Raw genomic sequence first — 24797 nt, 5'->3', positions numbered from 1 at the left:
AGATGTGCATGTGGACAGTTTCAAGCAGCAGCTCTTTGTGGACACTTGGAGACAGCGCTGTGAAAAATTTTCGTACGAAGCGGGATTTGGCCAAAGATGAAACACCTTCCAAAACCAACCCTAAAGAACTTAGCCAAACAATGAATGTTGCAACAAGCTCCTGCAGGAAAGGTGCTTCTATGAGACAAGCCCCGAGCAGGTAGCTACATTCTGCACAGTACAAAATGCAAATGAATTCCAGGCTGAAAACTCACTCCAGAAGGATGAAATGCATGTGTTTCTCTCTGAAAGAACACTCTGCCACTAGGCTTTTGCTTCCTCCTTCAAAGTCTTTGTAGAAACATGTGTTTTCACTGCTGGAATACGTTTTGGGATGCATTGTTCCAATCTCTTGCAAGCCTCATGTTGTTTCTTACACAATGTGGAAAAACAAGGAGTATGTTTCCCAAATCATTTGAAATCCAGGAAAACGCACACTACATCACTCTTGCTCAAACACGATCTTTCTCCTAATGTGTTGAGAACATTCAAGAAACCAGAAAAGAAGGGTATTTTGATGTGAATTTCAGATGGCTATGTATAAAAGGACATTTCTATTGGTTGCAGAGTGCAAATCCATGATTGACCTCATGATCTCCATGAAAACCTTACATTTCCAAGTGACCTGAAGTAAGACTTTCACAAAAAAATGTGTTTGCGTGTCTGTGGTTTAGGGAGCTCTAAGTAGTGTATTCAGTGCTGGAGAGTAACACAGCTACAGAAGTTACACAGCGTTTTGAGAGCACCAACATGCTTCAAGCTGAAACTGCTACAAGGTGTGTGTAGAATGCAGAAAGAACGCTTGTCATTTCAAAGAAAGAAGTGGAAAACAAAATGCAGGTAGTGAAACGAGCACACCAGTATGGGAGATGTGCATGTGGACAGTTTCAAGCAGCAGCTCTTTGTGAACACTTGGAGACAGCGCTGTGAAAAAATTTCGTACGAAGCGGGATTTGGCCAAAGTTGAAAGACCTTCCAAAACCAACCCTAAAGAACTTAGCCAAACAATGAATGTTGCAACAAGCTCCTGCAGGAAAGGTGCTTCTATGAGACAAGCCCCGAGCAGGTAGCTACATTCTGCACAGTACAAAATGCAAATGAATTCCAGGCTGAAAACTCACTCCAGAAGGATGAAATGCATGTGTTTCTCTCTGAAAGAACACTCTGCCACTAGGCTTTTGCTTGCTCCTTCAAAGTCTTTGTAGAAACATGTGTTTTCACTGCTGGAATACGTTTTGGGATGCATTGTTCCAATCCCTTGCAAGCCTCATGTTGTTTCTTACACAATGTGGAAAAACAAGGAGTATGTTTCCCAAATCACTTGAAATCCATGAAAACGCACACTACATCACTCTTGCTCAAACACGATCTTTCCCTAATGTGTTGAGAACATTCAAGAAACCAGAAAAGAAGGGTATTTTGATGTGAATTTCAGATGGCTATGTATAAAAGGACATTTCTATTGGTTGCAGAGTGCAAATCCATGATTGACCTCATGTTCTCCATGAAAACCTTACATTTCCAAGTACCTGAAGTAGGACTTTCACAAAAAGATGTGTTTGCATGTCTGTGGTTTAGGGAGCTCTAAGTAGTGTATTCAGTGCTGGAGAGTAACACAGCTACAGAAGTTACACAGCGTTTTGAGAGCACCAACATGCTTCAAGCTGAAACTGCTACAAGGTGTGTGTAGCATGCAGAAAGAAGGCTTGTCATTTCAAAGAAAGAAGTGGAAACCAAAATGCATGTAGTGAAACGAGCACACCAGTATGGGAGATGTGCATGTGGACAGTTTCAAGCAGCAGCTCTTTGTGGACACTTGGAGACAGCGCTGTGGAAAATTTTCGTACGAAGCGGGATTTGGCCAAAGTTGAAAGACCTTCCAAAACCAACCCTAAAGAACTTAGCCAAACAATGAATGTTGCAACAAGCTCCTGCAGGAAAGGTGCTTCTATGAGACAAGCCCCGAGCAGGTAGCTACATTCTGCACAGTACAAAATGCAAATGAATTCCACGCTGAAAACTCACTCCAGAAGGATGAAATGCATGTGTTTCTATCTGAAAGAACACTCTGCCACTAGGCTTTTGCTTGCTCCTTCAAAGTCTTTGTAGAAACATGTGTTTTCACTGCTGGAATACGTTTTGGGATGCATTGTTACAATCCCTTGCAAGCCTCATGTTGTTTCTTATACAATGTGGAAAAACAAGGAGTATGTTTCCCAAATCACTTGAAATCCAGGAAAACGCACACTACATCACTCTTGCTCAAACACGATCTTTCTCCTAATGTGTTGAGAACATTCAAGAAACCAGAAAAGAAGGGTATTTTGATGTGAATTTCAGATGGCTATGTACAAAAGGACATTTCTATTGGTTGCAGAGTGCAAAACCATGATTGACCTCATGTTCTCCATGAAAACCTTACATTTCCAAGTGACCTGAAGTAAGACTTTCACAAAAAGATATGTTTGCGTGTCTGTGGTGAAAGGAGCTCTAACTAGTGTATTCAGTGCTGGAGAGTAACACACTGTACAGAATTTACACAGCGTTTTGAGAGCACCAACATGCTTCAAGCTGAAACTGCTACAAGGTGTGTGTAGCATGCAGAAAGAAGGCTTGTCATTTCAAAGAAAGAAGTGGAAACCAAAATGCATGTAGTGAAACGAGCACACCAGTATGGGAGATGTGCATGTGGACAGTTTCAAGCAGCAGCTCTTTGTGAACACTTGGAGACAGCGCTGTGAAAAAATTTCGTATGAAGCGGGATTTGGCCAAAGATGAAACACCTTCCAAAACCAACCCTAAAGAACTTAGCCAAACAATTAATATTGCAACAAGCTCCTGCAGGAAAGGTGCTTTTATGAGACAAGCTCCGAGCAGGTAGCTACATTCTGCACAGTATAAAATGCAAATGAATTCCACGCTGAAAACTCACTCCAGTAGGATGAAATGCATGTGTTTCTCTCTGAAAGAACACTCTGACACTAGGCTTTTGCTTGCTCCTTCAAATTCTTTGTAGAAACATGTGTTTTCACTACTGGAATACGTTTTGGGATGCATTGTTCCAATCTCTTGCAAGCCTCATATTGTTTCTTACACAATGTGGAAAAACAAAGAGTATGTTTCCCAAATCACTTGAAATCCAGGAAAACGCACACTACATCACTCTTGCTCAAACACGATCTTTCTCCTAATGTGTTGAGAACATTCAAGAAACCAGAAAAGAAGGGTATTTTGATGTGAATTTCAGATGGCTATGTATAAAATACATTTCTATTGGTTGCAGAGTGCAAATCCATGATTGACCTCATGTTCTCCATGAAAACCTTACATTTCCAAGTACCTGAAGTAGGACTTTCACAAAAAGATGTGTTTGCATGTCTGTGGTTTAGGGAGCTCTAAGTAGTGTATTCAGTGCTGGAGAGTAACACAGCTACAGAAGTTACACAGCGTTTTGAGAGCACCAACATGCTTCAAGCTGAAACTGCTACAAGGTGTGTGTAGCATGCAGAAAGAAGGCTTGTCATTTCAAAGAAAGAAGTGGAAACCAAAATGCAGGTAGTGAAACGAGCACACCAGTATGGGAGATGTGCATGTGGACAGTTTCAAGCAGCAGCTCTTTGTGGACACTTGGAGACAGCGCTGTGAAAAATTTTCGTACGAAGCGGGATTTGGCCAAAGTTGAAAGACCTTCCAAAACCAACCCTAAAGAACTTAGCCAAACAATGAATGTTGCAACAAGCTCCTGCAGGAAAGGTGCTTCTATGAGACAAGCCCCGAGCAGGTAGCTACATTCTGCACAGTACAAAATGCAAATGAATTCCACGCTGAAAACTCACTCCAGAAGGATGAAATGCATGTGTTTCTCTCTGAAAGAACACTCTGACACTAGGCTTTTGCTTGCTCCTTCAAAGTCTTTGTAGAAACATGTGTTTTCACTGCTGGAATACGTTTTGGGATGCATTGTTACAATCCCTTGCAAGCCTCATGTTGTTTCTTATACAATGTGGAAAAACAAGGAGTATGTTTCCCAAATCACTTGAAATCCAGGAAAACGCACACTACATCACTCTTGCTCAAACACGATCTTTCTCCTAATGTGTTGAGAACATTCAAGAAACCAGAAAAGAAGGGTATTTTGATGTGAATTTCAGATGGCTATGTACAAAAGGACATTTCTATTGGTTGCAGAGTGCAAAACCATGATTGACCTCATGTTCTCCATGAAAACCTTACATTTCCAAGTGACCTGAAGTAACACTTTCACAAAAAGATATGTTTGCGTGTCTGTGGTGAAAGGAGCTCTAACTAGTGTATTCAGTGCTGGAGAGTAACACACTGTACAGAATTTACACAGCGTTTTGAGAGCACCAACATGCTTCAAGCTGAAACTGCTACAAGGTGTGTGTAGCATGCAGAAAGAAGGCTTGTCATTTCAAAGAAAGAAGTGGTAACCAAAATGCATGTAGTGAAACGAGCACACCAGTATGGGAGATGTGCATGTGGACAGTTTCAAGCAGCATCTTTTTGTGAACACTTGGAGACAGCGCTGTGAAAAATTTCGTATGAAGCGGGATTTGGCCAAAGATGAAACACCTTCCAAAACCAACCCTAAAGAACTTAGCCAAACAATGAATATTGCAACAAGCTCCTGCAGGAAAGGTGCTTCTATGAGACAAGCCCCGAGCAGGTAGCTACATTCTGCACAGTACAAAATGCAAATGAATTCCACGCTGAAAACTCACTCCAGAAGGATGAAATGCATGTGTTTCTCTCTGAAAAAACACTCTGACACTAGGCTTTTGCTTGCTCCTTCATATTCTTTGTAGAAACATGTGTTTTCACTACTGGAATACGTTTTGGGATGCATTGTTCCAATCTCTTGCAAGCCTCATATTATTTCTTACACAATGTGGAAAAACAAGGAGTATGTTTCCCAAATCACTTGAAATCCAGGAAAACGCACACTACATCACTCTTGCTCAAACACGATCTTTCTCCTAATGTGTTGAGAACATTCAAGAAACCAGAAAAGAAGGGTATTTTGATGTGAATTTCAGATGGCTATGTACAAAAGGACATTTCTATTGGTTGCAGAGTGCAAAACCATGATTGACCTCATGTTCTCCATGAAAACCTTACATTTCCAAGTGACCTGAAGTAACACTTTCACAAAAAGATATGTTTGCGTGTCTGTGGTGAAAGGAGCTCTAACTAGTGTATTCAGTGCTGGAGAGTAACACACTGTACAGAATTTACACAGCGTTTTGAGAGCACCAACATGCTTCAAGCTGAAACTGCTACAAGGTGTGTGTAGCATGCAGAAAGAAGGCTTGTCATTTCAAAAAAGAAGTGGTAACCAAAATGCATGTAGTGAAACGAGCACACCAGTATGGGAGATGTACATGTGGACAGTTTCAAGCAGCATCTTTTTGTGAACACTTGGAGACAGCGCTGTGAAAAAATTTCGTATGAAGCGGGATTTGGCCAAAGATGAAACACCTTCCAAAACCAACCCTAAAGAACTTAGCCAAACAATGAATATTGCAACAAGCTCCTGCAGGAAAGGTGCTTCTATGAGACAAGCCCCGAGCAGGTAGCTACATTCTGCACAGTACAAAATGCAAATGAATTCCACGCTGAAAACTCACTCCAGAAGGATGAAATGCATGTGTTTCTCTCTGAAAGAACACTCTGACACTAGGCTTTTGCTTGCTCCTTCATATTCTTTGTAGAAACATGTGTTTTCACTACTGGAATACGTTTTGGGATGCATTGTTCCAATCTCTTGCAAGCCTCATATTATTTCTTACACAATGTGGAAAAACAAGGAGTATGTTTCCCAAATCACTTGAAATCCAGGAAAACGCACACTACATCACTCTTGCTCAAACACGATCTTTCTCCTAATGTGTTGAGAACATTCAAGAAACCAGAAAAGAAGGGTATTTTGATGTGAATTTCAGATGGCTATGTACAAAAGGACATTTCTATTGGTTGCAGAGTGCAAAACCATGATTGACCTCATGTTCTCCATGAAAACCTTACATTTCCAAGTGACCTGAAGTAAGACTTTCACAAAAAGATATGTTTGCGTGTCTGTGGTGAAAGGAGCTCTAACTAGTGTATTCAGTGCTGGAGAGTAACACAGCTACAGAAGTTACACAGCGTTTTGAGAGCACCAACATGCTTCAAGCTGAAACTGCTACAAGGTGTGTGTAGCATGCAGAAAGAAGGCTTGTCATTTCAAAGAAAGAAGTGGAAACCAAAATGCATGTAGTGAAACGAGCACACCAGTATGGGAGATGTGCATGTGGACAGTTTCAAGCAGCAGCTCTTTGTGGACACTTGGAGACAGCGCTGTGAAAAATTTTCGTACGAAGCGGGATTTGGCCAAAGATGAAACACCTTCCAAAACCAACCCTAAAGAACTTAGCCAAACAATGAATGTTGCAACAAGCTCCTGCAGGAAAGGTGCTTCTATGAGACAAGCCCCGAGCAGGTAGCTACATTCTGCACAGTACAAAATGCAAATGAATTCCACGCTGAAAACTCACTCCAGAAGGATGAAATGCATGTGTTTCTCTCTGAAAGAACACTCTGCCACTAGGCTTTTGCTTCCTCCTTCAAAGTCTTTGTAGAAACATGTGTTTTCACTGCTGGAATACGTTTTGGGATGCATTGTTCCAATCTCTTGCAAGCCTCATGTTGTTTCTTACACAATGTGGAAAAACAAGGAGTATGTTTCCCAAATCATTTGAAATCCAGGAAAACGCACACTACATCACTCTTGCTCAAACACGATCTTTCTCCTAATGTGTTGAGAACATTCAAGAAACCAGAAAAGAAGGGTATTTTGATGTGAATTTCAGATGGCTATGTATAAAAGGACATTTCTATTGGTTGCAGAGTGCAAATCCATGATTGACCTCATGATCTCCATGAAAACCTTACATTTCCAAGTGACCTGAAGTAAGACTTTCACAAAAAAATGTGTTTGCGTGTCTGTGGTTTAGGGAGCTCTAAGTAGTGTATTCAGTGCTGGAGAGTAACACAGCTACAGAAGTTACACAGCGTTTTGAGAGCACCAACATGCTTCAAGCTGAAACTGCTACAAGGTGTGTGTAGAATGCAGAAAGAACGCTTGTCATTTCAAAGAAAGAAGTGGAAAACAAAATGCAGGTAGTGAAACGAGCACACCAGTATGGGAGATGTGCATGTGGACAGTTTCAAGCAGCAGCTCTTTGTGAACACTTGGAGACAGCGCTGTGAAAAAATTTCGTACGAAGCGGGATTTGGCCAAAGTTGAAAGACCTTCCAAAACCAACCCTAAAGAACTTAGCCAAACAATGAATGTTGCAACAAGCTCCTGCAGGAAAGGTGCTTCTATGAGACAAGCCCCGAGCAGGTAGCTACATTCTGCACAGTACAAAATGCAAATGAATTCCAGGCTGAAAACTCACTCCAGAAGGATGAAATGCATGTGTTTCTCTCTGAAAGAACACTCTGCCACTAGGCTTTTGCTTGCTCCTTCAAAGTCTTTGTAGAAACATGTGTTTTCACTGCTGGAATACGTTTTGGGATGCATTGTTCCAATCCCTTGCAAGCCTCATGTTGTTTCTTACACAATGTGGAAAAACAAGGAGTATGTTTCCCAAATCACTTGAAATCCATGAAAACGCACACTACATCACTCTTGCTCAAACACGATCTTTCCCTAATGTGTTGAGAACATTCAAGAAACCAGAAAAGAAGGGTATTTTGATGTGAATTTCAGATGGCTATGTACAAAAGGACATTTCTATTGGTTGCAGAGTGCAAAACCATGATTGACCTCATGTTCTCCATGAAAACTTTACATTTCCAAGTGACCTGAAGTAACACTTTCACAAAAAGATATGTTTGCGTGTCTGTGGTGAAAGGAGCTCTAACTAGTGTATTCAGTGCTGGAGAGTAACACACTGTACAGAATTTACACAGCGTTTTGAGAGCACCAACATGCTTCAAGCTGAAACTGCTACAAGGTGTGTGTAGCATGCAGAAAGAAGGCTTGTCATTTCAAAGAAAGAAGTGGAAACCAAAATGCATGTAGTGAAACGAGCACACCAGTATGGGAGATGTGCATGTGGACAGTTTCAAGCAGCAGCTCTTTGTGAACACTTGGAGACAGCGCTGTGAAAAAATTTCGTATGAAGCGGGATTTGGCCAAAGATGAAACACCTTCCAAAACCAACCCTAAAGAACTTAGCCAAACAATGAATATTGCAACAAGCTCCTGCAGGAAAGGTGCTTTTATGAGACAAGCCCCGAGCAGGTAGCTACATTCTGCACAGTATAAAATGCAAATGAATTCCACGCTGAAAACTCACTCCAGAAGGATGAAATGCATGTGTTTCTCTCTGAAAGAACACTCTGACACTAGGCTTTTGCTTGCTCCTTCAAATTCTTTGTAGAAACATGTGTTTTCACTACTGGAATACGTTTTGGGATGCATTGTTCCAATCTCTTGCAAGCCTCATATTGTTTCTTACACAATGTGGAAAAACAAAGAGTATGTTTCCCAAATCACTTGAAATCCAGGAAAATGCACACTACATCACTCTTGCTCAAACACGATCTTTCTCCTAATGTGTTGAGAACATTCAAGAAACAAGAAAAGAAGGGTATTTTGATGTGAATTTCAGATGGCTATGTATAAAAGGACATTTCTATTGGTTGCAGAGTGCAAATCCATGATTGACCTCATGTTCTCCATGAAAACCTTACATTTCCAAGTACCTGAAGTAGGACTTTCACAAAAAGATGTGTTTGCATGTCTGTGGTTTAGGGAGCTCTAAGTAGTGTATTCAGTGCTGGAGAGTAACACAGCTACAGAAGTTACACAGCGTTTTGAGAGCACCAACATGCTTCAAGCTGAAACTGCTACAAGGTGTGTGTAGCATGCAGAAAGAAGGCTTGTCATTTCAAAGAAAGAAGTGGAAACCAAAATGCATGTAGTGAAACGAGCACACCAGTATGGGAGATGTGCATGTGGACAGTTTCAAGCAGCAGCTCTTTGTGGACACTTGGAGACAGCGCTGTGAAAAATTTTCGTACGAAGCGGGATTTGGCCAAAGTTGAAAGACCTTCCAAAACCAACCCTAAAGAACTTAGCCAAACAATGAATGTTGCAACAAGCTCCTGCAGGAAAGGTGCTTCTATGAGACAAGCCCCGAGCAGGTAGCTACATTCTGCACAGTACAAAATGCAAATGAATTCCACGCTGAAAACTCACTCCAGAAGGATGAAATGCATGTGTTTCTATCTGAAAGAACACTCTGCCACTAGGCTTTTGCTTGCTCCTTCAAAGTCTTTGTAGAAACATGTGTTTTCACTGCTGGAATACGTTTTGGGATGCATTGTTACAATCCCTTGCAAGCCTCATGTTGTTTCTTATACAATGTGGAAAAACAAGGAGTATGTTTCCCAAATCACTTGAAATCCAGGAAAACGCACACTACATCACTCTTGCTCAAACACGATCTTTCTCCTAATGTGTTGAGAACATTCAAGAAACCAGAAAAGAAGGGTATTTTGATGTGAATTTCAGATGGCTATGTACAAAAGGACATTTCTATTGGTTGCAGAGTGCAAAACCATGATTGACCTCATGTTCTCCATGAAAACCTTACATTTCCAAGTGACCTGAAGTAACACTTTCACAAAAAGATATGTTTGCGTGTCTGTGGTGAAAGGAGCTCTAACTAGTGTATTCAGTGCTGGAGAGTAACACACTGTACAGAATTTACACAGCGTTTTGAGAGCACCAACATGCTTCAAGCTGAAACTGCTACAAGGTGTGTGTAGCATGCAGAAAGAAGGCTTGTCATTTCAAAGAAAGAAGTGGTAACCAAAATGCATGTAGTGAAACGAGCACACCAGTATGGGAGATGTGCATGTGGACAGTTTCAAGCAGCATCTTTTTGTGAACACTTGGAGACAGCGCTGTGAAAAAATTTCGTATGAAGCGGGATTTGGCCAAAGATGAAACACCTTCCAAAACCAACCCTAAAGAACTTAGCCAAACAATGAATATTGCAACAAGCTCCTGCAGGAAAGGTGCTTCTATGAGACAAGCCCCGAGCAGGTAGCTACATTCTGCACAGTACAAAATGCAAATGAATTCCACGCTGAAAACTCACTCCAGAAGGATGAAATGCATGTGTTTCTCTCTGAAAGAACACTCTGACACTAGGCTTTTGCTTGCTCCTTCATATTCTTTGTAGAAACATGTGTTTTCACTACTGGAATACGTTTTGGGATGCATTGTTCCAATCTCTTGCAAGCCTCATATTATTTCTTACACAATGTGGAAAAACAAGGAGTATGTTTCCCAAATCACTTGAAATCCAGGAAAACGCACACTACATCACTCTTGCTCAAACACGATCTTTCTCCTAATGTGTTGAGAACATTCAAGAAACCAGAAAAGAAGGGTATTTTGATGTGAATTTCAGATGGCTATGTACAAAAGGACATTTCTATTGGTTGCAGAGTGCAAAACCATGATTGACCTCATGTTCTCCATGAAAACCTTACATTTCCAAGTGACCTGAAGTAAGACTTTCACAAAAAGATATGTTTGCATGTCTGTGGTGAAAGGAGCTCTAACTAGTGTATTCAGTGCTGGAGAGTAACACAGCTACAGAAGTTACACAGCGTTTTGAGAGCACCAACATGCTTCAAGCTGAAACTGCTACAAGGTGTGTGTAGCATGCAGAAAGAAGGCTTGTCATTTCAAAGAAAGAAGTGGAAACCAAAATGCATGTAGTGAAACGAGCACACCAGTATGGGAGATGTGCATGTGGACAGTTTCAAGCAGCAGCTCTTTGTGGACACTTGGAGACAGCGCTGTGAAAAATTTTCGTACGAAGCGGGATTTGGCCAAAGATGAAACACCTTCCAAAACCAACCCTAAAGAACTTAGCCAAACAATGAATGTTGCAACAAGCTCCTGCAGGAAAGTTGCTTCTATGAGACAAGCCCCGAGCAGGTAGTACATTCTGCACAGTACAAAATGCAAATGAATTTCAGGCTGAAAACTCACTCCAGAAGGATGAAATGCATGTGTTTCTCTCTGAAAGAACACTCTGCCACTAGGCTTTTGCTTCCTCCTTCAAAGTCTTTGTAGAAACATGTGTTTTCACTGCTGGAATACGTTTTGGGATGCATTGTTCCAATCTCTTGCAAGCCTCATGTTGTTTCTTACACAATGTGGAAAAACAAGGAGTATGTTTCCCAAATCATTTGAAATCCAGGAAAACGCACACTACATCACTCTTGCTCAAACACGATCTTTCTCCTAATGTGTTGAGAACATTCAAGAAACCAGAAAAGAAGGGTATTTTGATGTGAATTTCAGATGGCTATGTATAAAAGGACATTTCTATTGGTTGCAGAGTGCAAATCCATGATTGACCTCATGATCTCCATGAAAACCTTACATTTCCAAGTGACCTGAAGTAGGACTTTCACAAAAAGATGTGTTTGCGTGTCTGTGGTTTAGGGAGCTCTAAGTAGTGTATTCAGTGCTGGAGAGTAACACAGCTACAGAAGTTACACAGCGTTTTGAGAGCACCAACATGCTTCAAGCTGAAACTGCTACAAGGTGTGTGTAGAATGCAGAAAGAACGCTTGTCATTTCAAAGAAAGAAGTGGAAAACAAAATGCAGGTAGTGAAACGAGCACACCAGTATGGGAGATGTGCATGTGGACAGTTTCAAGCAGCAGCTCTTTGTGAACACTTGGAGACAGCGCTGTGAAAAAATTTCGTACGAAGCGGGATTTGGCCAAAGTTGAAAGACCTTCCAAAACCAACCCTAAAGAACTTAGCCAAACAATGAATATTGCAACAAGCTCCTGCAGGAAAGGTGCTTCTATGAGACAAGCCCCGAGCAGGTAGCTACATTCTGCACAGTACAAAATGCAAATGAATTCCACGCTGAAAACTCACTCCAGAAGGATGAAATGCATGTGTTTCTCTCTGAAAGAACACTCTGACACTAGGCTTTTGCTTGCTCCTTCATATTCTTTGTAGAAACATGTGTTTTCACTACTGGAATACGTTTTGGGATGCATTGTTCCAATCTCTTGCAAGCCTCATATTATTTCTTACACAATGTGGAAAAACAAGGAGTATGTTTCCCAAATCACTTGAAATCCAGGAAAACGCACACTACATCACTCTTGCTCAAACACGATCTTTCTCCTAATGTGTTGAGAACATTCAAGAAACCAGAAAAGAAGGGTATTTTGATGTGAATTTCAGATGGCTATGTACAAAAGGACATTTCTATTGGTTGCAGAGTGCAAAACCATGATTGACCTCATGTTCTCCATGAAAACCTTACATTTCCAAGTGACCTGAAGTAAGACTTTCACAAAAAGATATGTTTGCATGTCTGTGGTGAAAGGAGCTCTAACTAGTGTATTCAGTGCTGGAGAGTAACACAGCTACAGAAGTTACACAGCGTTTTGAGAGCACCAACATGCTTCAAGCTGAAACTGCTACAAGGTGTGTGTAGCATGCAGAAAGAAGGCTTGTCATTTCAAAGAAAGAAGTGGAAACCAAAATGCATGTAGTGAAACGAGCACACCAGTATGGGAGATGTGCATGTGGACAGTTTCAAGCAGCAGCTCTTTGTGGACACTTGGAGACAGCGCTGTGAAAAATTTTCGTACGAAGCGGGATTTGGCCAAAGATGAAACACCTTCCAAAACCAACCCTAAAGAACTTAGCCAAACAATGAATGTTGCAACAAGCTCCTGCAGGAAAGTTGCTTCTATGAGACAAGCCCCGAGCAGGTAGTACATTCTGCACAGTACAAAATGCAAATGAATTTCAGGCTGAAAACTCACTCCAGAAGGATGAAATGCATGTGTTTCTCTCTGAAAGAACACTCTGCCACTAGGCTTTTGCTTCCTCCTTCAAAGTCTTTGTAGAAACATGTGTTTTCACTGCTGGAATACGTTTTGGGATGCATTGTTCCAATCTCTTGCAAGCCTCATGTTGTTTCTTACACAATGTGGAAAAACAAGGAGTATGTTTCCCAAATCATTTGAAATCCAGGAAAACGCACACTACATCACTCTTGCTCAAACACGATCTTTCTCCTAATGTGTTGAGAACATTCAAGAAACCAGAAAAGAAGGGTATTTTGATGTGAATTTCAGATGGCTATGTATAAAAGGACATTTCTATTGGTTGCAGAGTGCAAATCCATGATTGACCTCATGATCTCCATGAAAACCTTACATTTCCAAGTGACCTGAAGTAGGACTTTCACAAAAAGATGTGTTTGCGTGTCTGTGGTTTAGGGAGCTCTAAGTAGTGTATTCAGTGCTGGAGAGTAACACAGCTACAGAAGTTACACAGCGTTTTGAGAGCACCAACATGCTTCAAGCTGAAACTGCTACAAGGTGTGTGTAGAATGCAGAAAGAACGCTTGTCATTTCAAAGAAAGAAGTGGAAAACAAAATGCAGGTAGTGAAACGAGCACACCAGTATGGGAGATGTGCATGTGGACAGTTTCAAGCAGCAGCTCTTTGTGGACACTTGGAGACAGCGCTGTGAAAAATTTTCGTACGAAGCGGGATTTGGCCAAAGTTGAAAGACCTTCCAAAACCAACCCTAAAGAACTTAGCCAAACAATGAATGTTGCAACAAGCTCCTGCAGGAAAGGTGCTTCTATGAGACAAGCCCCGAGCAGGTAGCTACATTCTGCACAGTACAAAATGCAAATGAATTCCACGCTGAAAACTCACTCCAGAAGGATGAAATGCATGTGTTTCTATCTGAAAGAACACTCTGCCACTAGGCTTTTGCTTGCTCCTTCAAAGTCTTTGTAGAAACATGTGTTTTCACTGCTGGAATACGTTTTGGGATGCATTGTTACAATCCCTTGCAAGCCTCATGTTGTTTCTTATACAATGTGGAAAAACAAGGAGTATGTTTCCCAAATCACTTGAAATCCAGGAAAACGCACACTACATCACTCTTGCTCAAACACGATCTTTCTCCTAATGTGTTGAGAACATTCAAGAAACCAGAAAAGAAGGGTATTTTGATGTGAATTTCAGATGGCTATGTACAAAAGGACATTTCTATTGGTTGCAGAGTGCAAAACCATGATTGACCTCATGTTCTCCATGAAAACCTTACATTTCCAAGTGACCTGAAGTAACACTTTCACAAAAAGATATGTTTGCGTGTCTGTGGTGAAAGGAGCTCTAACTAGTGTATTCAGTGCTGGAGAGTAACACACTGTACAGAATTTACACAGCGTTTTGAGAGCACCAACATGCTTCAAGCTGAAACTGCTACAAGGTGTGTGTAGCATGCAGAAAGAAGGCTTGTCATTTCAAAGAAAGAAGTGGTAACCAAAATGCATGTAGTGAAACGAGCACACCAGTATGGGAGATGTGCATGTGGACAGTTTCAAGCAGCATCTTTTTGTGAACACTTGGAGACAGCGCTGTGAAAAAATTTCGTATGAAGCGGGATTTGGCCAAAGATGAAACACCTTCCAAAACCAACCCTAAAGAACTTAGCCAAACAATGAATATTGCAACAAGCTCCTGCAGGAAAGGTGCTTCTATGAGACAAGCCCCGAGCAGGTAGCTACATTCTGCACAGTACAAAATGCAAATGAATTCCACGCTGAAAACTCACTCCAGAAGGATGAAATGCATGTGTTTCTCTCTGAAAGAACACTCTGACACTAGGCTTTTGCTTGCTCCTTCATATTCTTTGTAGAAACATGTGTTTTCACTACTGGAATACGTTTTGGGATGCATTGTTCCAATCTCTTGCAAGCCTCATATTATTTCTTACACAATGTGGAAAAACAAGGAGTATGTTTCCCAAATCACTTGAAATCCAGGAAAACGCACACTACATCACTCTTGCTCAAACACGATCTTTCTCCTAATGTGTTGAGAACATTCAAGAAACCAGAAAAGAAGGGTATTTTGATGTGAATTTCAGATGGCTATGTACAAAAGGACATTTCTATTGGTTGCAGAGTGCAAAACCATGATTGACCTCATGTTCTCCATGAAAACCTTACATTTCCAAGTGACCTGAAGTAAGACTTTCACAAAAAGATATGTTTGCATGTCTGTGGTGAAAGGAGCTCTAACTAGTGTATTCAGTGCTGGAGAGTAACACAGCTACAGAAGTTACACAGCGTTTTGAGAGCACCAACATGCTTCAAGCTGAAACTGCTACAAGGTGTGTGTAGCATGCAGAAAGAAGGCTTGTCATTTCAAAGAAAGAAGTGGAAACCAAAATGCATGTAGTGAAACGAGCACACCAGTATGGGAGATGTGCATGTGGACAGTTTCAAGCAGCAGCTCTTTGTGGACACTTGGAGACAGCGCTGTGAAAAATTTTCGTACGAAGCGGGATTTGGCCAAAGATGAAACACCTTCCAAAACCAACCCTAAAGAACTTAGCCAAACAATGAATGTTGCAACAAGCTCCTGCAGGAAAGTTGCTTCTATGAGACAAGCCCCGAGCAGGTAGTACATTCTGCACAGTACAAAATGCAAATGAATTTCAGGCTGAAAACTCACTCCAGAAGGATGAAATGCATGTGTTTCTCTCTGAAAGAACACTCTGCCACTAGGCTTTTGCTTCCTCCTTCAAAGTCTTTGTAGAAACATGTGTTTTCACTGCTGGAATACGTTTTGGGATGCATTGTTCCAATCTCTTGCAAGCCTCATGTTGTTTCTTACACAATGTGGAAAAACAAGGAGTATGTTTCCCAAATCATTTGAAATCCAGGAAAACGCACACTACATCACTCTTGCTCAAACACGATCTTTCTCCTAATGTGTTGAGAACATTCAAGAAACCAGAAAAGAAGGGTATTTTGATGTGAATTTCAGATGGCTATGTATAAAAGGACATTTCTATTGGTTGCAGAGTGCAAATCCATGATTGACCTCATGATCTCCATGAAAACCTTACATTTCCAAGTGACCTGAAGTAGGACTTTCACAAAAAGATGTGTTTGCGTGTCTGTGGTTTAGGGAGCTCTAAGTAGTGTATTCAGTGCTGGAGAGTAACACAGCTACAGAAGTTACACAGCGTTTTGAGAGCACCAACATGCTTCAAGCTGAAACTGCTACAAGGTGTGTGTAGAATGCAGAAAGAACGCTTGTCATTTCAAAGAAAGAAGTGGAAAACAAAATGCAGGTAGTGAAACGAGCACACCAGTATGGGAGATGTGCATGTGGACAGTTTCAAGCAGCAGCTCTTTGTGAACACTTGGAGACAGCGCTGTGAAAAAATTTCGTACGAAGCGGGATTTGGCCAAAGTTGAAAGACCTTCCAAAACCAACCCTAAAGAACTTAGCCAAACAATGAATATTGCAACAAGCTCCTGCAGGAAAGGTGCTTCTATGAGACAAGCCCCGAGCAGGTAGCTACATTCTGCACAGTACAAAATGCAAATGAATTCCACGCTGAAAACTCACTCCAGAAGGATGAAATGCATGTGTTTCTCTCTGAAAGAACACTCTGACACTAGGCTTTTGCTTGCTCCTTCATATTCTTTGTAGAAACATGTGTTTTCACTACTGGAATACGTTTTGGGATGCATTGTTCCAATCTCTTGCAAGCCTCATATTATTTCTTACACAATGTGGAAAAACAAGGAGTATGTTTCCCAAATCACTTGAAATCCAGGAAAACGCACACTACATCACTCTTGCTCAAACACGATCTTTCTCCTAATGTGTTGAGAACATTCAAGAAACCAGAAAAGAAGGGTATTTTGATGTGAATTTCAGATGGCTATGTACAAAAGGACATTTCTATTGGTTGCAGAGTGCAAAACCATGATTGACCTCATGTTCTCCATGAAAACCTTACATTTCCAAGTGACCTGAAGTAAGACTTTCACAAAAAGATATGTTTGCATGTCTGTGGTGAAAGGAGCTCTAACTAGTGTATTCAGTGCTGGAGAGTAACACAGCTACAGAAGTTACACAGCGTTTTGAGAGCACCAACATGCTTCAAGCTGAAACTGCTACAAGGTGTGTGTAGCATGCAGAAAGAAGGCTTGTCATTTCAAAGAAAGAAGTGGAAACCAAAATGCATGTAGTGAAACGAGCACACCAGTATGGGAGATGTGCATGTGGACAGTTTCAAGCAGCAGCTCTTTGTGGACACTTGGAGACAGCGCTGTGAAAAATTTTCGTACGAAGCGGGATTTGGCCAAAGATGAAACACCTTCCAAAACCAACCCTAAAGAACTTAGCCAAACAATGAATGTTGCAACAAGCTCCTGCAGGAAAGTTGCTTCTATGAGACAAGCCCCGAGCAGGTAGTACATTCTGCACAGTACAAAATGCAAATGAATTTCAGGCTGAAAACTCACTCCAGAAGGATGAAATGCATGTGTTTCTCTCTGAAAGAACACTCTGCCACTAGGCTTTTGCTTCCTCCTTCAAAGTCTTTGTAGAAACATGTGTTTTCACTGCTGGAATACGTTTTGGGATGCATTGTTCCAATCTCTTGCAAGCCTCATGTTGTTTCTTACACAATGTGGAAAAACAAGGAGTATGTTTCCCAAATCATTTGAAATCCAGGAAAACGCACACTACATCACTCTTGCTCAAACACGATCTTTCTCCTAATGTGTTGAGAACATTCAAGAAACCAGAAAAGAAGGGTATTTTGATGTGAATTTCAGATGGCTATGTATAAAAGGACATTTCTATTGGTTGCAGAGTGCAAATCCATGATTGACCTCATGATCTCCATGAAAACCTTACATTTCCAAGTGACCTGAAGTAGGACTTTCACAAAAAGATGTGTTTGCGTGTCTGTGGTTTAGGGAGCTCTAAGTAGTGTATTCAGTGCTGGAGAGTAACACAGCTACAGAAGTTACACAGCGTTTTGAGAGCACCAACATGCTTCAAGCTGAAACTGCTACAAGGTGTGTGTAGAATGCAGAAAGAACGCTTGTCATTTCAAAGAAAGAAGTGGAAAACAAAATGCAGGTAGTGAAACGAGCACACCAGTATGGGAGATGTGCATGTGGACAGTTTCAAGCAGCAGCTCTTTGTGGACACTTGGAGACAGCGCTGTGAAAAATTTTCGTACGAAGCGGGATTTGGCCAAAGATGAAACACCTTCCAAAACCAACCCTAAAGAACTTAGCCAAACAATGAATATTGCAACAAGCTCCTGCAGGAAAGGTGCTTCTATGAGACAAGCCCCGAGCAGGTAGCTACATTCTGCACAGTACAAAATGCAAATGAATTCCACGCTGAAAACTCACTCCAGAAGGATGAAATGCATGTGTTTCTCTCTGAAAGAACACTCTGACACTAGGCTTTTGCTTGCTCCTTCATATTCTTTGTAGAAACATGTGTTTTCACTACTGGAATACGTTTTGGGATGCATTGTTCCAATCTCTTGCAAGCCTCATATTATTTCTTACACAATGTGGAAAAACAAGGAGTATGTTTCCCAAATCACTTGAAATCCAGGAAAACGCACACTACATCACTCTTGCTCAAACACGATCTTTCTCCTAATGTGTTGAGAACATTCAAGAAACCAGAAAAGAAGGGTATTTTGATGTGAATTTCAGATGGCTATGTACAAAAGGACATTTCTATTGGTTGCAGAGTGCAAAACCATGATTGACCTCATGTTCTCCATGAAAACCTTACATTTCCAAGTGACCTGAAGTAAGACTTTCACAAAAAGATATGTTTGCATGTCTGTGGTGAAAGGAGCTCTAACTAGTGTATTCAGTGCTGGAGAGTAACACAGCTACAGAAGTTACACAGCGTTTTGAGAGCACCAACATGCTTCAAGCTGAAACTGCTACAAGGTGTGTGTAGCATGCAGAAAGAAGGCTTGTCATTTCAAAGAAAGAAGTGGAAACCAAAATGCATGTAGTGAAACGAGCACACCAGTATGGGAGATGTGCATGTGGACAGTTTCAAGCAGCAGCTCTTTGTGGACACTTGGAGACAGCGCTGTGAAAAATTTTCGTACGAAGCGGGATTTGGCCAAAGATGAAACACCTTCCAAAACCAACCCTAAAGAACTTAGCCAAACAATGAATGTTGCAACAAGCTCCTGCAGGAAAGTTGCTTCTATGAGACAAGCCCCGAGCAGGTAGTACATTCTGCACAGTACAAAATGCAAATGAATTTCAGGCTGAAAACTCACTCCAGAAGGATGAAATGCATGTGTTTCTCTCTGAAAGAACACTCTGCCACTAGGCTTTTGCTTCCTCCTTCAAAGTCTTTGTAGAAACATGTGTTTTCACTGCTGGAATACGTTTTGGGATGCATTGTTCCAATCTCTTGCAAGCCTCATGTTGTTTCTTACACAATGTGGAAAAACAAGGAGTATGTTTCCCAAATCATTTGAAATCCAGGAAAACGCACACTACATCACTCTTGCTCAAACACGATCTTTCTCCTAATGTGTTGAGAACATTCAAGAAACCAGAAAAGAAGGGTATTTTGATGTGAATTTCAGATGGCTATGTATAAAAGGACATTTCTATTGGTTGCAGAGTGCAAATCCATGATTGACCTCATGATCTCCATGAAAACCTTACATTTCCAAGTGACCTGAAGTAGGACTTTCACAAAAAGATGTGTTTGCGTGTCTGTGGTTTAGGGAGCTCTAAGTAGTGTATTCAGTGCTGGAGAGTAACACAGCTACAGAAGTTACACAGCGTTTTGAGAGCACCAACATGCTTCAAGCTGAAACTGCTACAAGGTGTGTGTAGAATGCAGAAAGAACGCTTGTCATTTCAAAGAAAGAAGTGGAAAACAAAATGCAGGTAGTGAAACGAGCACACCAGTATGGGAGATGTGCATGTGGACAGTTTCAAGCAGCAGCTCTTTGTGAACACTTGGAGACAGCGCTGTGAAAAAATTTCGTACGAAGCGGGATTTGGCCAAAGTTGAAAGACCTTCCAAAACCAACCCTAAAGAACTTAGCCAAACAATGAATATTGCAACAAGCTCCTGCAGGAAAGGTGCTTCTATGAGACAAGCCCCGAGCAGGTAGCTACATTCTGCACAGTACAAAATGCAAATGAATTCCACGCTGAAAACTCACTCCAGAAGGATGAAATGCATGTGTTTCTCTCTGAAAGAACACTCTGACACTAGGCTTTTGCTTGCTCCTTCATATTCTTTGTAGAAACATGTGTTTTCACTACTGGAATACGTTTTGGGATGCATTGTTCCAATCTCTTGCAAGCCTCATATTATTTCTTACACAATGTGGAAAAACAAGGAGTATGTTTCCCAAATCACTTGAAATCCAGGAAAACGCACACTACATCACTCTTGCTCAAACACGATCTTTCTCCTAATGTGTTGAGAACATTCAAGAAACCAGAAAAGAAGGGTATTTTGATGTGAATTTCAGATGGCTATGTACAAAAGGACATTTCTATTGGTTGCAGAGTGCAAAACCATGATTGACCTCATGTTCTCCATGAAAACCTTACATTTCCAAGTGACCTGAAGTAAGACTTTCACAAAAAGATATGTTTGCATGTCTGTGGTGAAAGGAGCTCTAACTAGTGTATTCAGTGCTGGAGAGTAACACAGCTACAGAAGTTACACAGCGTTTTGAGAGCACCAACATGCTTCAAGCTGAAACTGCTACAAGGTGTGTGTAGCATGCAGAAAGAAGGCTTGTCATTTCAAAGAAAGAAGTGGAAACCAAAATGCATGTAGTGAAACGAGCACACCAGTATGGGAGATGTGCATGTGGACAGTTTCAAGCAGCAGCTCTTTGTGGACACTTGGAGACAGCGCTGTGAAAAATTTTCGTACGAAGCGGGATTTGGCCAAAGATGAAACACCTTCCAAAACCAACCCTAAAGAACTTAGCCAAACAATGAATGTTGCAACAAGCTCCTGCAGGAAAGTTGCTTCTATGAGACAAGCCCCGAGCAGGTAGTACATTCTGCACAGTACAAAATGCAAATGAATTCCACGCTGAAAACTCACTCCAGAAGGATGAAATGCATGTGTTTCTCTCTGAAAGAACACTCTGACACTAGGCTTTTGCTTGCTCCTTCATATTCTTTGTAGAAACATGTGTTTTCACTACTGGAATACGTTTTGGGATGCATTGTTCCAATCTCTTGCAAGCCTCATATTATTTCTTACACAATGTGGAAAAACAAGGAGTATGTTTCCCAAATCACTTGAAATCCAGGAAAACGCACACTACATCACTCTTGCTCAAACACGATCTTTCTCCTAATGTGTTGAGAACATTCAAGAAACCAGAAAAGAAGGGTATTTTGATGTGAATTTCAGATGGCTATGTACAAAAGGACATTTCTATTGGTTGCAGAGTGCAAAACCATGATTGACCTCATGTTCTCCATGAAAACCTTACATTTCCAAGTGACCTGAAGTAAGACTTTCACAAAAAGATATGTTTGCATGTCTGTGGTGAAAGGAGCTCTAACTAGTGTATTCAGTGCTGGAGAGTAACACAGCTACAGAAGTTACACAGCGTTTTGAGAGCACCAACATGCTTCAAGCTGAAACTGCTACAAGGTGTGTGTAGCATGCAGAAAGAAGGCTTGTCATTTCAAAGAAAGAAGTGGAAACCAAAATGCATGTAGTGAAACGAGCACACCAGTATGGGAGATGTGCATGTGGACAGTTTCAAGCAGCAGCTCTTTGTGGACACTTGGAGACAGCGCTGTGAAAAATTTTCGTACGAAGCGGGATTTGGCCAAAGATGAAACACCTTCCAAAACCAACCCTAAAGAACTTAGCCAAACAATGAATGTTGCAACAAGCTCCTGCAGGAAAGTTGCTTCTATGAGACAAGCCCCGAGCAGGTAGTACATTCTGCACAGTACAAAATGCAAATGAATTTCAGGCTGAAAACTCACTCCAGAAGGATGAAATGCATGTGTTTCTCTCTGAAAGAACACTCTGCCACTAGGCTTTTGCTTCCTCCTTCAAAGTCTTTGTAGAAACATGTGTTTTCACTGCTGGAATACGTTTTGGGATGCATTGTTCCAATCTCTTGCAAGCCTCATGTTGTTTCTTACACAATGTGGAAAAACAAGGAGTATGTTTCCCAAATCATTTGAAATCCAGGAAAACGCACACTACATCACTCTTGCTCAAACACGATCTTTCTCCTAATGTGTTGAGAACATTCAAGAAACCAGAAAAGAAGGGTATTTTGATGTGAATTTCAGATGGCTATGTATAAAAGGACATTTCTATTGGTTGCAGAGTGCAAATCCATGATTGACCTCATGATCTCCATGAAAACCTTACATTTCCAAGTGACCTGAAGTAGGACTTTCACAAAAAGATGTGTTTGCGTGTCTGTGGTTTAGGGAGCTCTAAGTAGTGTATTCAGTGCTGGAGAGTAACACAGCTACAGAAGTTACACAGCGTTTTGAGAGCACCAACATGCTTCAAGCTGAAACTGCTACAAGGTGTGTGTAGAATGCAGAAAGAACGCTTGTCATTTCAAAGAAAGAAGTGGAAAACAAAATGCAGGTAGTGAAACGAGCACACCAGTATGGGAGATGTGCATGTGGACAGTTTCAAGCAGCAGCTCTTTGTGAACACTTGGAGACAGCGCTGTGAAAAAATTTCGTACGAAGCGGGATTTGGCCAAAGTTGAAAGACCTTCCAAAACCAACCCTAAAGAACTTAGCCAAACAATGAATATTGCAACAAGCTCCTGCAGGAAAGGTGCTTCTATGAGACAAGCCCCGAGCAGGTAGCTACATTCTGCACAGTACAAAATGCAAATGAATTCCACGCTGAAAACTCACTCCAGAAGGATGAAATGCATGTGTTTCTCTCTGAAAGAACACTCTGACACTAGGCTTTTGCTTCCTCCTTCAAAGTCTTTGTAGAAACATGTGTTTTCACTGCTGGAATACGTTTTGGGATGCATTGTTCCAATCTCTTGCAAGCCTCATGTTGTTTCTTACACAATGTGGAAAAACAAGGAGTATGTTTCCCAAATCATTTGAAATCCAGGAAAACGCACACTACATCACTCTTGCTCAAACACGATCTTTCTCCTAATGTGTTGAGAACATTCAAGAAACCAGAAAAGAAGGGTATTTTGATGTGAATTTCAGATGGCTATGTATAAAAGGACATTTCTATTGGTTGCAGAGTGCAAATCCATGATTGACCTCATGATCTCCATGAAAACCTTACATTTCCAAGTGACCTGAAGTAGGACTTTCACAAAAAGATGTGTTTGCGTGTCTGTGGTTTAGGGAGCTCTAAGTAGTGTATTCAGTGCTGGAGAGTAACACAGCTACAGAAGTTACACAGCGTTTTGAGAGCACCAACATGCTTCAAGCTGAAACTGCTACAAGGTGTGTGTAGAATGCAGAAAGAACGCTTGTCATTTCAAAGAAAGAAGTGGAAAACAAAATGCAGGTAGTGAAACGAGCACACCAGTATGGGAGATGTGCATGTGGACAGTTTCAAGCAGCAGCTCTTTGTGAACACTTGGAGACAGCGCTGTGAAAAAATTTCGTACGAAGCGGGATTTGGCCAAAGTTGAAAGACCTTCCAAAACCAACCCTAAAGAACTTAGCCAAACAATGAATATTGCAACAAGCTCCTGCAGGAAAGGTGCTTCTATGAGACAAGCCCCGAGCAGGTAGCTACATTCTGCACAGTACAAAATGCAAATGAATTCCACGCTGAAAACTCACTCCAGAAGGATGAAATGCATGTGTTTCTCTCTGAAAGAACACTCTGACACTAGGCTTTTGCTTGCTCCTTCATATTCTTTGTAGAAACATGTGTTTTCACTACTGGAATACGTTTTGGGATGCATTGTTCCAATCTCTTGCAAGCCTCATATTATTTCTTACACAATGTGGAAAAACAAGGAGTATGTTTCCCAAATCACTTGAAATCCAGGAAAACGCACACTACATCACTCTTGCTCAAACACGATCTTTCTCCTAATGTGTTGAGAACATTCAAGAAACCAGAAAAGAAGGGTATTTTGATGTGAATTTCAGATGGCTATGTACAAAAGGACATTTCTATTGGTTGCAGAGTGCAAAACCATGATTGACCTCATGTTCTCCATGAAAACCTTACATTTCCAAGTGACCTGAAGTAAGACTTTCACAAAAAGATATGTTTGCATGTCTGTGGTGAAAGGAGCTCTAACTAGTGTATTCAGTGCTGGAGAGTAACACAGCTACAGAAGTTACACAGCGTTTTGAGAGCACCAACATGCTTCAAGCTGAAACTGCTACAAGGTGTGTGTAGCATGCAGAAAGAAGGCTTGTCATTTCAAAGAAAGAAGTGGAAACCAAAATGCATGTAGTGAAACGAGCACACCAGTATGGGAGATGTGCATGTGGACAGTTTCAAGCAGCAGCTCTTTGTGGACACTTGGAGACAGCGCTGTGAAAAATTTTCGTACGAAGCGGGATTTGGCCAAAGATGAAACACCTTCCAAAACCAACCCTAAAGAACTTAGCCAAACAATGAATGTTGCAACAAGCTCCTGCAGGAAAGTTGCTTCTATGAGACAAGCCCCGAGCAGGTAGTACATTCTGCACAGTACAAAATGCAAATGAATTTCAGGCTGAAAACTCACTCCAGAAGGATGAAATGCATGTGTTTCTCTCTGAAAGAACACTCTGCCACTAGGCTTTTGCTTCCTCCTTCAAAGTCTTTGTAGAAACATG

This window comes from Miniopterus natalensis, chromosome 15, assembly GCF_054644295.1.
Source record: "Miniopterus natalensis isolate mMinNat1 chromosome 15, mMinNat1.hap1, whole genome shotgun sequence".
NCBI lineage: Eukaryota > Metazoa > Chordata > Mammalia > Chiroptera > Miniopteridae > Miniopterus > Miniopterus natalensis.
This window is presented reverse-complemented; position numbering follows the sequence as displayed.